Below are 15,057 nucleotides of genomic sequence, written 5' to 3'. Positions count from 1 at the left end.
AGGGGAAATATTTTGTTATCGTTTATTATGAAGTTAAAAACGAGCAGTAAAAAGTAAAAATTTGAGCATACAATTGTTTTCGTCTTTAATCTCGTCTTCAACAGACGTTTAAACAAGACAGACCAGACCAGTCCAAGCAGTGGAAAATGGTGTTGTGGGATGGAGTAAGGGCATCAAGAGGATTTGTTCTTTCCAGATACCTTGTCCACGGAATGTTCCAACTCTAACTAAAAGTAGAGTTTGTTTAAAGTTTATTTTAAAAACAAAAAAAACAAAAAAATGCAGTATTAACCTGAAACTGTCCAAGTTTCAGAAAAGGGCTGACTTTTGATGTTTTGTGAGGGTCTTTCTATCTTCTACAACTGGCTCAACATGAAGGGGGGGATCCAGATTTTAGACGTCAAAAGAGTAACCAGGGTTCCTAAAATGTAAAAAAAAAAAAAAATCTCTAGATATCACCTTTTCGGACTGCTCCCATCCCACCCCAGGACTTCTCTGCAGCAGCGACCGTGCTCTCCAAAACCTCATGACTGTCACAGATGGGGAGTCGTATTCAAGTCACTGAGCCTGTTGTCCCTGTTGTGTGGGAGAGGGATGTGCAACAGGGGCACCCGGTGCTTGTTCACAGTAGGTCGCTTGTTGCCAACAGTATTCTGCCCACGCCGCACTGTAGTCTGGCTGAGCACCTGGTGGCGCCGCTGCTGGTGCTGCTGCTGCTGGAGCAGGGACCACTATTGCTGCTTGAGCTGCCGCTTGTTTCTTATAGTATTCCTCCCACGCTTTTGTGTAGTCCTGCTGGCCTGCGGGCTGTGGATCTGGCTGACCCTGCTGCTGTCCTATTTTCTTGTAGTATTCTTCCCAAGTTTTGGTGTAATCAGATTGTCCAGTTCGAAACTGCTTTGGGGGTTCTCCCTGAGCGAGTGGTGCTGCCACAACAGCAGGTGGCTGGCCTGGCAATGGTGCTGGAGGCTGTGGGTAATAGTGGGTTTAGTACGCTGCCCAAGCTGCATTTGGATCCGTTGGTTTGCCTGGGTCATGAGGAGCTGGAGGCTGTCCCCATTGTGGCTATGTGCTTCCCCAGCCTTGAGGAGGATATTGGTGTGGTGGCAGCGTCAGGGTTGTAAACAATTGCTGCGCCCTGAGGTGGACTTACAGCTGCATGCGAGGCCTGAGGAGAAGGCCCAGGCGGCCCTGGATTGTAGGGGCCTGGGTTAAAGGGGCCAATAGGACCTGCTGGATCAGGACCTCCAGGTCCTCCAGGTTTAAGAGGGCAGAGGGGTGCCTCAATCTTCTCCTCAATAAGCTTCTTAGTGCGGTCAATTTGTTGGGGTGCACTTAGATGATGAAAAGCTTAAAGTTGAGGTCACCAATGGGTGGGGGCTGCCGTGAGAGCTCCACAAACACCCCCGTTTGCTGATTTATAGCTTTAACATTCTCTCCACCTCTCCCAATGACTAGGTCACACTTGTGCGTAGGAATGGCGAAAGTCATCTCCCCTCCAGGGGGCCCCCAGCTACCTTGGCCTCGTCCTCTACCTCAACCACCAGGGGGCATCCCTGGACCTTGGGGACCAGGTGGCCCAGTCCAAAGGCTCTGTAAAAGGTCATTAATGATGTGTGCGGCATGGTCATACCTATCTGGCGGACCCATTATGTGTGCTATCTTCTCAGGGCCAGTACCATAATCTTGTTGGAACTGTATGCGCACTCCTGCATTGTTCTGTATTTTCTTAATCATTTCACCACTACGGCCAATAACCACATCAACTGAATGCCTAGGCACCGGGCCATCTATTCCTCCACCACCTCCGCCGCCGCCTCCTCCCCTTGAACCGCACTCATTTCGGTAACCGCCAGTGTGGCGGGCGCATCCTAATTGCCCCCACGGGACCGCCGCCCTTATGGCGGGCAGTCCCGTTTTATGTCGGGATGGCTTGCGGACAAAGTCCGCCCGCCATCCTAATGGGCCCCTAAGTGCTAACAAGCACGCTCTGTATGACCAGCTGTTTTATGTTTTTTGTTTGTAAAACACGTCGACAATTAAATGCTTTAAAATGAATAATTATACACCTCAGATTTATTTTTCTAGCTTTCATTTTAAAAGCCAGATATAATTAATCAGTCTTGTTAAAACATGATGTTCATCAGCTGCCGAGTCTGGGATCTTTGAATGTCCTGCATACCAAGACTTGACTCAATTAAGAAAATAGATAAGCAACTGCCAGGAGATTCCATTCAAGCTGCTGCATAAATGACACAGGTGGTCAGTGCGTAGCAAGGGTGTATACGGCCCTAATGCAAGTAAGGAAAACCATCCTCCTGCTTACAGGTTGAGTAGTCAAATGCAGCCATACTACAGTGCAGTGGGCCCATCACGCCTCTCGGCACTAGTTCACTGCACCAATATTAGCTGTACCCCTGAGCCTGGTTAAGTCTTATAGCGCTCTTACAGACGGCCTCGCATACTGCTTGTTTAAAAATGGCTTAGGCCTTCGATACATTTTTGTAAGGTCACTCCATGTCAATAGGAATGCAGTTTTCCACCTTTAATGTTCTATTTAAAACCTAAGCAATTATTAGCATTTTCTTTTATCACATCAATTAACGCTGAAAACAATGACCTGAATACACTACAAGTGCATCGCGTGCTTTGTGAAAGGGGATCAACTAGTAATTTTACCCTTTTGTGAAATTCTGAGAAAGTTTGAAGGTACTGGCATAGGTTGGCATTCAAAGAAGCATCCTGCATTTTGCTTTTTTTTGCTGTTTTAGGACCTTTCTTTAATGTGTCTTCTACTGTTACATACCCATTCTACTGGGGAAGCTGGTTTATTTGAGGTGTGTCACATCAGATTATCATACCCAGATACAGATCCCCTATGGGTAAGTAGCGTAAGAATAGCCCCCGCAGTCTCCGCGGTGCGGGGGGGGGGTCCCCTGAGGCCCAGGTACCCCCCTCTGGCATTGTGGTCTGCATCATGGGGGCCCCTTCATGTAACTTGCAGGGGGGCCCCCTCAAGTTTTCCTACGCCACTGATCATCCCTACTATCTTTTTTATAAATGGGAACTATCTCTGCACCCTTCCAGGCTTCTGGAATGGGCTGTCCCCTGACTGCTGCATTACATACTAAATTTATGCATGGAACCCACACTTCCAGGGCATGTTTTAATAAGTCCCCTGGTATCTTATCAGGTCCAGCCGCCTTTGATGACTTAGTAGCAGTTATAGCAAGTGTGGTGTCTTCAATATTAAACTGTAAGAGCGTTGTTTGTGCTAATATCAGTAGCCCCTCAGTAGCATTTAAAGGATCTGTGTCTGGCTCATTTGGGGTAGCATATAGGTCAGCAAAGTATCTCTGCAATGTACCAGGGTCTGATATATTTTCAGAAGCCGTCTTGTTTAGCTTACTGCCATGGGCAATTATTCTCCAAAACATGGATTGACCCACGGTTTTTGAAGCTATTATAAGATCTTCCCAACTAGCATCTTCCCAGTTTCTAAAGACTACCTTCTGGGTTTTTCTACATTCTGTTCTTTCACATCTGATCTCATTTATATTTTTAGGCTTTAGAGCCCTGATAAGCCGTTGCTTGGCCAATGCACATTATTTGTCAAACCAAGGATTCGACGGCTGTGCTATGGCCCTATGATTACCTGTTCCTATCTGGGGTTTAGTTAGATAGAGTTTTATGTTCTCCACCAATCTCTGGTGGATTTGTGTTATCTGTATATATTCTGGGCCTGACTCCAAATAGGAAGTTGAAAGTTCATAAAAACATTATATATATTGGTGAGGGGCTAAACTTGGTCCATTATGACGGGCCACTTGACTGACCGCCGGTTAATGCTTACCAAAGGCTGCATAGTCTTCCCCCAGATCAGTTGACAGAGTTGGGTGGATGGGTTTGGTATACATTTTAGGAAATACAATACATTATTTTACATTAATATTTAACATTAAAATATACTACTTGTTTTTAGGTTTAATGTTTTTTTTTACATTAACCTATACTTTACCATATAGAGATCTCCTCCCAGGTGGCAGAGCACTCTGCGTACATGTGAAAAGTTACTAGTAATAAATATACACTTGGACATATGGCTCCATTCCTTGGTTTCAAGGGGTGGGGATATATAAGTGAAAACTTTAGAGTAACTTTATATTCGGAAATGGTGAATTGCCAAAAGTTGTAAAGTTACTTCAAGGTGTAAGAATAAATCCATACAAGAGTCAATCTATACATGTTAATGTATCTTTGTGAATAGGGCCCTCGGCTTTGGAAACAGTCTACTGCTTTCAATGTAGCCACTATAACCATGCAGGATTCAGTATAAAACAATAACAATATTCATCTTATACACAGGGTAATTTTACTCCCCTAAACACAGTACAAATGCCGAAAAATCTAAACATTTATATTAAGCTTTTCGGATTTATCTAATGCATATCTCACTACTTATGAGTTTTCTGTTTATTTACCAAGTCCCATATTGTACATGGCAACAAACATGAACTTTTTATGTTCCTCTTTAGTAGCAAATTAACAATTTATATGTCAAGTTCAGTACACCATGCTTTTTTGTTTTGACATACGATTTGCAAACTATATACATTTATTTTGATATTTAACATGCTTACATCTGCCTCCAGCAACGTACTTTAGACTTTTTGCTCACGTACTGCCTTGCTGTTGTTTGATAAAGGACTGCTGCTATGAACGTGCAGCACATGCTCAGCTTTTTAAAGGAAATCTACCTTGTGTCTACCGATATAGCACTGACCTCGCTTGTGCTCACTAGGGAAATTCGAAAGCTTTTAGAAGTCTGAGTCTTCTTTTGCCAATTAATGACGAACATTTGTCTCACTTACTGTATTGTCCCAAAGGAAACACGGGCCTTGCAGCGTGGCAACTCTGAAGGGCAATGAGGCAGCTTTCTGCTTCTGCGACTAACCCATCATCCACGTGTCAAGCAGGGAATCAGAGCCTCTCTGTACACTCAGAAGTTATCATTTTTAAAATAAGCCTTCTGGAACTATATTAGCTTTAGAATACTGCAACATTTATTTTCTAACGTTCTTCCTCATATGCATTCGTCTATTTCAAGGAGTCACTTTATCCTTTCTCACGCATTCCTGCCTGTCAGAGGGTACACAATGCGTGAAGATTGGCGCTGACATGAAATTATTGAGATAAATGAAGTTGAACTTTAGAGCCTCTACGACAGTCACTTAGAGCTGTGCGCAGTTTGAATACCACAAAAAAAGTTTATTTGGTCGTATTCCAAAATGTTAGCACGAGTGCTCGCACAACGTGAGGCAAAGCAGTTGGGTGCAACTTTCTATTTTGCAATGCAGAGTAGTTTTTTTTTATCGAAATTTGAACGGTGCAAAAAAGCGTAGCAATGGTCTGAACCTGAAAGCTGCAAAAAAGCGTACCAATGGTCTGTGCCAGAATCGTGTTAATGTATTTGAGAGGGGTGCGGGTTTGAGGTTGAACCAGTGGCATGCGCTTTCAAAATCAACGTACTAATGTGACCCTGAGTCACGCAAAGTACCACTGACACTATGGAGAAGATTTACTAACATTTTTTGGCAGGTTTAATCGCAAAAGTGTTGCAAACCAGTGCAAAATATTATATTTGCGCTGGAAAGTAGCCTGAAAGTAACGAAAAGTAGCGCTATGTGTTGCTTTTTGTTACTTTGCATAAAAGAGGAATCCCACGGATGGTACAAGGGCATTGCCACTCAACCACTTCTCATTTTGGATGCAAACCCCTTTCGGCTTAAAATTATACATCCGGACGCCAGCGGGACTGAAATTAGGTTCACAGTGGCGAGGCGTTCCCTTTGAAATTATAAAGGGACGTGAAGAATAAGCCAAACTGAGCGTCTATGGGGCACGCTTGCTCTTCTGACAGAATGGTATCCAGTCAAAGTGCAGGATCACCGAGTGCGGGTAAAACCGCGAGTTAATCGAGGGAAGTTAGAAAGTGTAACTTTTCCTCTTTATCGTCCTAACTGTGTGGGCACTCCTTAGCGTGGGTGGAGCCCCGGAGGACGTATTTTTCTATCACAATTTTATGGTCCTGAAGAAAGCTGAGCTAAGATAGCATAACACAGCAGGAACATGTCGACCACTTACACTAGATCACCAGTGCTTTAATTTCAACCCTGTAGTGATCTCACTATTTTAATTTGAACAATTGGACCTTTGAATAAAGTTGTTGCGGTCCTGTTGTGATCTTTTAATGTCACCACTCATTCACTGTTTTTTCACATATCACAGTTGACATACCAGCTCCGCTGCAATCGCAGGCGTTGAAGCACACAGGGGGATACTTGGTCTCCCCTGTGACGAGCCCTATGATGAAGCATGTCACCACTAGGGTGAGTGAGGGTTCTTTTAGAAAATAGTTTTTTCTTTTCTTTTCTTTTTTCTTTGTCCTGTTAGTTTTTTGACCACCCATTTTTTAGGTTTAATCACTGTGTTTTTCATAACTTGGACACATTGTCTCCTTAGGAACACACATAAAGAGGCTCTCTTTTGTTGGTAAAAAAAGGCTAAAAATTGTAGACAGGGTTTTGCACCACAATTTAATACAGTTTTGACATTGGTATTTGCTTAAAAAATGCTTTTATCCATCAAAACGTTTCGGACTGTATGTGTTCTGAACTGCACAGCACGCATTTGATAGTGGGAAAGGTTTTCAAGTTTGTCTAGGCATAGTATTCTGAACTGGAAGGGTATCCTACCAGTACAAAACTGATGCTAGACATGATGCAGACACCTTTGCTCTATAGTACAAAGATACGTGCATGGCGTTAGGCAGCCTGATTGTGCATTAGTGCTAGGAAGAGAACAGGCCATAAAGATCTCTCTGCAATGCAGAGAAGCAACTTAGGTTGCCACCCTAGGTGTATTGCGTCTTTGTAAATCTAGACCACAAAGTGTACAAAATCGCGTATGCTACTTAAAGAAGATGAAAAAGTTTGAGCAAGTTCACAAATGCTCAAAAAATTAACGAGCTCAACAGTTACTTAGGGGCATATTATTAAGAATCGGCGTTAAAATTATCGCCGCTTTAGCGGCAGGAAACTGACGCTAAAGCTGCGATAATGGGCTTGATAATATGCCCTTGTGAATTACCATAAAAGCCCATGTTCCGGTGTGAACATGGGCTTCTATTGGAATTCTCCAGGGCATATTATCAAGCCCATTATCGCCACTTTAGTGGCACTCTCCTGACGCCAAAGCGGCGATAATTTTAACGTCGTTCTTGATAAGATGCCCCTTGGTTAGAAAACAAATATGGGATCATTATTTTGCAACACAGGCAGCACCTTTTGCAGTTGTCATCAGTAGAAGACAGAGGAGAAAGAAAACCTTCAGATTGAGCGTCACACTCTTTGACCACCATGATGTTCATTACAGGGCTCCGGCTCCCAGCTATGATCTGGTGAGAGAACAGTAAACAATGCGAGGTGCAAAAAGCAAGAACTGTTTTGCTCTGTTTTCCAGAACAAAATGTGTCATTCTAGTGCAAAACCACAGTAAGAGCACGCGGTTTATATTAAATTTCTTACTGTTTTTAGACTTAATGGCATATCTGGCAAACAAAAGCACATTTGGAAAACTATAAATGGCAAGAGCATTAAAAGGCATAGAAAGGTTTTCTGTGTTTGAAACTGCCCAGTGTATATTAATTCCATGAGGAAGTTATCCTGTTTCAGAATGACAAAAAAATTAAACTATTAATTTAATTAAGAGGCTGATTCACAGTTTCTTTTGTCCCTGTAAATCACATCTCAACAAAAGATAAAACTGATTGTCCTTGATGGAGCAAGGACTCATGTAAAAGGGACTTGCTTGGACACAATCTTCTCATATAACCCCGTAATGAAGTATTAATAATGTCTGTAATACTAATTTGCACAACATTCCATATATTTCTAGAAAAGGGGAAGCTTGCCTATGTGTTTTACTAACAAGTAACCCGAGTATATTCAAAGATGGCTGCTAATGCGGGAAAATTAACTGCTCTTGCGTCAGCTGCATGACATCTTAACGCTTGGTGAGAAAATTCTGCTTCTGCCCAATAGCATCTAATATGGCCGCTTGGAAATGCATGTGTTAAGCATCTGCTTTGCTGAAACTAAACCCAGTTATATACCAAGTGCTAATGCATAAATAGTTTTTTATAAGTATATGGGATTAGAGTAGAGATAGGTGGTATACAGTGAAATCATTTTATATTGAATTTAATACTTTCTCTTTTGACCTTTCTATTAGTTCGTATTTGGGCCTCTGAACGATGCTAAAGTCTGACACCCACGTGGGTTTGCCCGAATGCGTAGAAGGGGCAACTCCGGAGCAGTGAGCTCAAGTCTTGGGACTCGTCCAAGGACATTCTCCACACATGTCCTGGGAAGCAGCTGAACATCCTGAAGAATCAATGGTCAACTGTCAAATGTATACATTGTTATTGGTGAAATGTGTGAATATGGGTGGGAAATAAAGCTTGGGAGAACAAATTAATGGGCGGGAACTTGAAAAAATGGAACTTAAGAAAAGTATTAAAACTTAGCATGGTGTGATGATCATCCACTCAGCTCGTCCAATCAAAAATAAGAGTTTCAGCAGGTTGAAACATTTAGGGGTGGTCCATGCCATTAGAAAATATAATTAGGGTAGTTAGTTAGATTAGACAGAGCAGTCACAGCCAGAACGCTGGGAGATAGAGATGCTGTCCAAATGCTAATCGAATACCTGAAGAAGCAGACTGAGAATTTCCAAAAGCAAAATTAGAACTAGAAGAAGAGCGAGGAAGAATCGAGAAGGTAATAGAATCGAGGAGGAAGTTAAGATCAGAGAGGGGTGAGACGCGGGCAAATAATCCAGAACAGGTCATCGTTCCTGTCCTGAAGTACCTGTCACTTGAACTTTCTAGAGGGCCCATTTACTCGTGGCCAGAGGGTCCTGATGTTCGCACCATCTCAGGTAAATATAATTCTGTGTATTGTGTCAATGTGCTTTCTCTCTCTATCCTCTTTTTCCTATGGTACTAGTTGTTGTGAAATCATATTTTAATTTGGATAGACTGGTCTACTTCTTTTGAAAGATGGAGTTAACATTGTAATTTGTTTTGCTCTTAATATTAATAGATAAATATTTAAACCTTACCCAAGTCTATGGTTATTCAATGAGAAAATCAGTTAAATGAACTTATGTTATACTCATTAAATCCTAATCAACTAAAATGGATCCTTAGTTATAGAAAGGACTTCGAATCAGTAATAGATTAGAGAATTTATAAGCAAATGAACTTACAATTTTAGCCCTATAAACTTGATCCCCAGCGGTGTTCACCAGCCAATATGAGTGAGTGTGTTTATGGGCCCAGATTAATATATATAGTGATATATGTCCGCAGGTTGGTAGCCCGCTGGATCATCCTGGACACCACTGACCTTGCCCAAACTGATTTTATACCAGAATCTAAATGCTGGAATTGTAATTCTCTGCAATTCTATTTTACATATTGTTTGATTACCCTGATGTTCTATTTTCACAATCAGTAGAGCGAGATAAAGTTGCCCAGTGGCATTCTCCCTCGTTAACTGCTTTCACATAATAAGGCAACTGGGCAAAATAAGATAAAGGAAAGAAATAATTGAGGTAGACGGGTAGGGTCCAGAAAGGATACTGCTTCCTGTGTCAGCCTGGATATCCAAAGATATTGAAAGAGGTGCCTCACTCACTTTATTGTGACATGCTTCATCATTGGTGCCTATCCACACCATTGTAGGGTGGCATCACCAGGGCGGACTCAACCAAAAAGATTTACATTTTTAGATAGATTCTTGCTCAATAAGCAGGGATCCAGATGAAAATAGAGAATCTAAAATACGTAAAGAATTTCTTTATTGGTAGGGTACCCGGGGCATACTTAGTTTTTTTTTAAATTAGATTGGTTCAAATAACCCTAGTATATTCAAGCCAACATTTTTCGGCCCACACTGAGAGCCCATCGGGGTCTGGGCCCTTCGTCAGGGCTACATGTATTCTGTCCCTGCTATACACGCATTCCATGCACATTTGTAAGGCTTAATACTGTCACCTGTGTTCTATCTTCTGTCATTGGGGATACCTATGAGATGAAAAGTGTGTCACAGAGAAAGGAAGTGATTATCAAATAAACAATATATTTTTCCATTTGATGTCTGGCCCTCTTGCATGTTTGTGAAGTTCAAATAGTTGATGAATTCATTGTATGGGAGCAACATTTTGATCTATGGATCGTCTTGCACTCATGGAAAGGCAATGATTGCAAAACAATTCCATGCAAAAAAAGGTAGCCTTTATTGAGGAGTGAGAGGTGGGCTCCTTCCAATGCACTGTCAACTAACATGAAAACGTTTGAATTGGCCTGGGCACAGCTAATAGTGCGACCTACAATGATACACAAACTCACCAAAGAAGCAGGCTAAGGTGGATAACTTTATCCTTTCTTGAAATCCTGAAATAAACACCCTTTGCGATAAAGCAAGCATAAAAAGAAGTAATACAAGTCCTGTTTTTTTGTCATGGTGCAGTTAAACAAATGTCATATCACTGCGCAGCCATAGCTGTGCCAACTTTATACATGAGTAGGGAATGTGTTGCTCCTTAGCAGTAATGTAATTCCTGAATAACAAAGGGGTTTATTATACATGTGTCCAAATTCATATGCACTATAATGAGGTAATGCAGGGCTGGTATGGTCTAGGCAGACTGAAAGTGATATGGATGAAGTGATACAGAACACCCATAAGGACTATGAAAACTATGGGAGAGTGGGTGAGTGAGATGCTAAAAATGCAACTTGTACACCACAGAAAGATATAATGTAGTGCTCCCAGTATACCCCGAAAAACATGCAAACTGAAAAATAGGGAATTTGATACTCCAAAGTCATCAACATGTCTAAACAGATTTAGAGAAGATTGGATAAACTGGTTCAGAGTCCGCTAGGGGTCTAAGCCGATGAAGAGGCGGGTGAAACAAGAGAAGCAAAACTAGCATGTCTGCAGGCATGGAGAGTGTGAATGAGCTGATCCATAACCAAAATGATGTATGTACAGACTGAGGGAGGAACGACTAATAGTAGCGTATCTATGATGCTCATGCATACCCTCATCACTACTTGCTTTTCATTAGAGGTCACAACCTACTGCATGACGGCCAAATGGGCTTTAGGTCAGCTCATGGTACTGAGTTGATTTTGCTAACATCACAGAAGACCTCCTTTATTCACTTTAACACGTATCCATTGTCTCTTTTAGTCCTTGATATAACTGTCATTTACTGTATAGAGGAGCACAATAAACTAGGCTGACACAAAGTCTTGGCTGAAAGGCTATTGGTGAATGATATTGCTTTAACCCTTAAGTACAAATCACATCCCATCCATGTTTGAAACACTGTGGGGCATATTATTAGAACACACCCAGTAATTAAGAATAAAGTTGTGAGAGTGGTGTGCCTGTTGATTTTAAGCACTTTTTGTCACTAATGGAGTGAGATCGTCTGTCGCTCCATTGCACTTACACATTCTTTTTCTTGTTTTGGACACTTTTCTTTTTTCTTTTCTTTTCTGTGACAACAAAAATGACTGCCTAAGATGAGAAAGGTGGCCCAATCTGGTGAGTACCTGCCAGTTACCTCGAAGGTGGTGCGCCCGTGAGGGGTCATTTTTGTCCTTCACACATTTTTCTCACTTTTTGATGTACTGTTGACTATCTTTGCAGACATCGATAGTGTGCATCGTTCCTTTTGACTGTCATTTGATACTTATAGAAAAGGTTTTTTTGTCTTGAATTTTTAAAAAAAATAAAGGGCAACACACTGGAAACACCCCTATAAATTAATAATAAGAGGGGTGCTGTAGCAGAAGAAATTGATGTGATACTTCCTTCCTGCAGTAACAAAAGAGATATATTGATCGCCCATGCCACAGGGTTTTTGCATATTGATGTGCATATTATCAGGACAGGCAATAAAATTATTGCAGTTTTAGCGGCAGAAAACTGCTGCTAAAAAGGCAATAATGGGCTTGATAATATGCCCTATGGAATTCCAATTGAAGCCCATGTTAGATGTCCTTCACATTTAAAATGGGCCTTCTTCACCCTGACATTTGGTATTCTGAAAGGTAGCAAAACCAACTTGCTTCTCGTCTTGAATACTGATTTCATTCCGCAAGGTCATGGCATACTAAAATACACAAGGGCCCCATTGGGAGCACAGTGACATATTGATGGGAGACTGCAACAAATGCCTTTGCTCTATTGCAAAGTGGGCTTCATCCTCAGGAGAGATACCAATGAGGTACCAGTCAGAAGGTCAAAATCTACGCTTTTAAAACTACCTGTCCTAAATGTATTCCTGAGTGGGGATCATGGCGCAACCACAAGACGCAATTAGCAATATCTTGTAGAACAAACCAGACATTTAAAGTAGTGGCTGCAACACAACCAGCACACACACAAACTCTCTTTTCCATCCTTATCTGGTACCTCAGGGGAGCTGAAAGCTCAATAGAAGCTGGAGGTATTTACTGGAAAAACAGAAATATGGTAAGTGCTGTCCAAAGCAACCAATGCCCTTCGCCCTCAAACTACTGTTCTGGCCCCCACAATGGAGCAAAAATTACACTAGACACCAGACATGTCAGACTGACTGTTCCTCAGATGATTCTTACAGCTTAGCTCACTGGCTGTGCCACTGAGAAAGAGAGTTTGGGTCCGGTGACGTTCTGCCCTGTGCCATTCTGACGTGTTCTTTCCTAGCATTCAGAGATGGCTCTTCATTTGACCAAAGGGGGACAAGGTTGGGGAAACGTATGAGATCTGGCACATTCAGAAAGCTTGAAATGGCCTTCTGGATGCTGTAGTAACTTGTGCTTAGTAAGAAAGAGCATTAGTGTCCGTCACAATGAGTGACTCCACTTAACCCCTTCACTCATTTTGCTTTGAGCTCCCCTTTCACAGCAGATGGGGTTTTACTCACTCTATGTGAGAAAGGGAATTATTAGTTGGGATGGAAGGTAGTCCAGCACAAAATTAAGGTCACTATCTTGTTAGATCCAGTTAAAGAATTCAACATTTTTAACCTGTGCTCAACCCCTGGTAGCTATGGCGCAGCACTGACAGGCTTAACTTTAGAAGCCGATAAAAGTACCAAAACCGTTAAAAAGTCAAATACACAGCACAAGAAAAATCCACTCTAAATAATAGAAATGGAGAATAATGTAATGAACAAAATGACACTAAAATAAAAAAAAATAAGGAGAAACAAAAATATGATTTTTTTAAGTTTCAAGTAAAAATAGTACCAAAAAGTGCAAAGTGTTAATTGTAATCAATGGCTGCAGAAGACTGAGACCTAAGCATGATTTCAGGCTGACCACGAAGGACGAAAGGATGAGTACACCAACCAGGTTCGACCCAGTCAGAGGTTTTACTGTGGAACTTAGGGGCATATTAGCAAGAACCTGGTTAAAATTATCACCGTTTTAGTGGCAGGAAACTGCCGCTAAAACGGCGATAATGGGCTTGCTAATATGCGTTATAGAATTCCAATAGAAGCCCAGCTTAGATGTCCTGCACATCCAACCTGGGCTTCTATTGGAATTCTATAATGCATATTAGCAAGACCATTATCCCCGTTTTAGCGGTAGTTTCATGCCACTAGAACTGCGATAATTTTAACGAGGTTCTTGATAATATGCCCCTTAGTCTTTTTCTGGAAGTTAATATACATTAGAGGGGCCAGGCATCAGGCTGTATTTGAGAGGACGTATGATGTCAGATAGGTGTTACATTTGCTCCTTGTCAAGTCATTGGTTTTGGTGAGGAAAAACACCAAACAGGAGATATTCAAATTTCACTCTCAGGTAAGTCCTTTTGCTGGCCGTTCTGTGCCTTCACCCTGTCAAGATTTCTACCTTTGGACTCAGTTTATTTTTCGGAGCTTTGAATTCTCCAGGGAGCCAAGGGAGCAGACTCAATAACAAAAGGGCTCTACGAGTCTGGCTACCTTCTCTGTGATGTGCCACTGAATTGACCTTGCTTTTGCGGAGAAGCTCCAACCTGGGAAACTCTTTTCTTATGCCCAGCAGCAAGCCACCATGGTCAGATCATCTTGGCAGGCTTGTTCAAGTTCTCTTAAAGTCTTTGGAGCAAAAAGGTTTTTAAGTCCCAGGTTTTTAGGGATATTAGAAGGAGTACACAGGTTCCCAGGAGGTCCTCTGGAAGGGCTCTCTCGTGTCAAGATTCACTCCAGGAGAAGACCCCAGCAGGGCCGAGAGTAGGTATAGTTGAACATTTTCAGAATAAGGCTTCTTGCAGGTTGCTGTGCTCCTGCAGCTTAACAGGAGGCCTGCTATTTTAGTCTTGGTGTCCAATTCTTTGTCTTGGCTATGTGTGAAGGCAGATCTAGCCCTTTAGGGCTCTTCACAGTCCTCAATAGCAGATGCTGTCTTTCTCTGACATTCAAAGGTCCAGCAGATTCCCTTTCAAACAGCGGCAAAAGACTGGGGATACACCCCGTGCGATCCTGATTTGTCTGAGTAACTTTTTAGCAAGGGAAAAGTTATGTGATTTAGCAAGGCCGGATAGGAAAAGGCGGGGCAAGGGTTGCAATTTTGTTTGTTCGGCCAGATTTTTGTCCGGCGACAGTGGAACAGAGGTGGCAGTTCCGTCAGCTGATCGCCCCCTTTCAGGCGAAAGGGGCACAGGTTTTTTTGCTTTTCCCCTCAAAGTTAAAGGTTATTCAGCAAGGGCAAACAAAATTTTTCTCATCTGAAATTCAGGCAAAGGAATTCCTTTCTACAATTAAAAAAAAAAAAATCTTTTTCTGTGGTTCATTGGGGAGTAGCCGCCTTTTGGATCACTAACTTTTTTCTTAGGGTAAAGAGGGGGGGTTAAGAGGCAGGCGTTGGTAGGATGAGTGGTCAACAATTTTTATGTTTTTTTTTAAATCTTTGGTTCGGATTTGTGTTTCCATTTTTATTAT

At 41.9% G+C, this 15,057-nt stretch overlaps 1 pseudogene; it reads right to left on the bottom strand.

Moving 5' to 3' along the window:
- Positions 1 to 558: 558 nt before the first annotated feature.
- LOC144820320 (far upstream element-binding protein 2-like) overlaps positions 559 to 15,057 on the bottom strand; it is a 37,614-nt pseudogene continuing 23,115 nt past the window's right edge.

This window comes from Lissotriton helveticus, chromosome 2_1 (assembly GCF_964261635.1).
Source record: "Lissotriton helveticus chromosome 2_1, aLisHel1.1, whole genome shotgun sequence".
NCBI classification, from domain to species: domain Eukaryota; kingdom Metazoa; phylum Chordata; class Amphibia; order Caudata; family Salamandridae; genus Lissotriton; species Lissotriton helveticus.
Note: the sequence above shows the minus strand (reverse complement) of the source record. Positions and strands in the feature narration are given on the sequence as shown.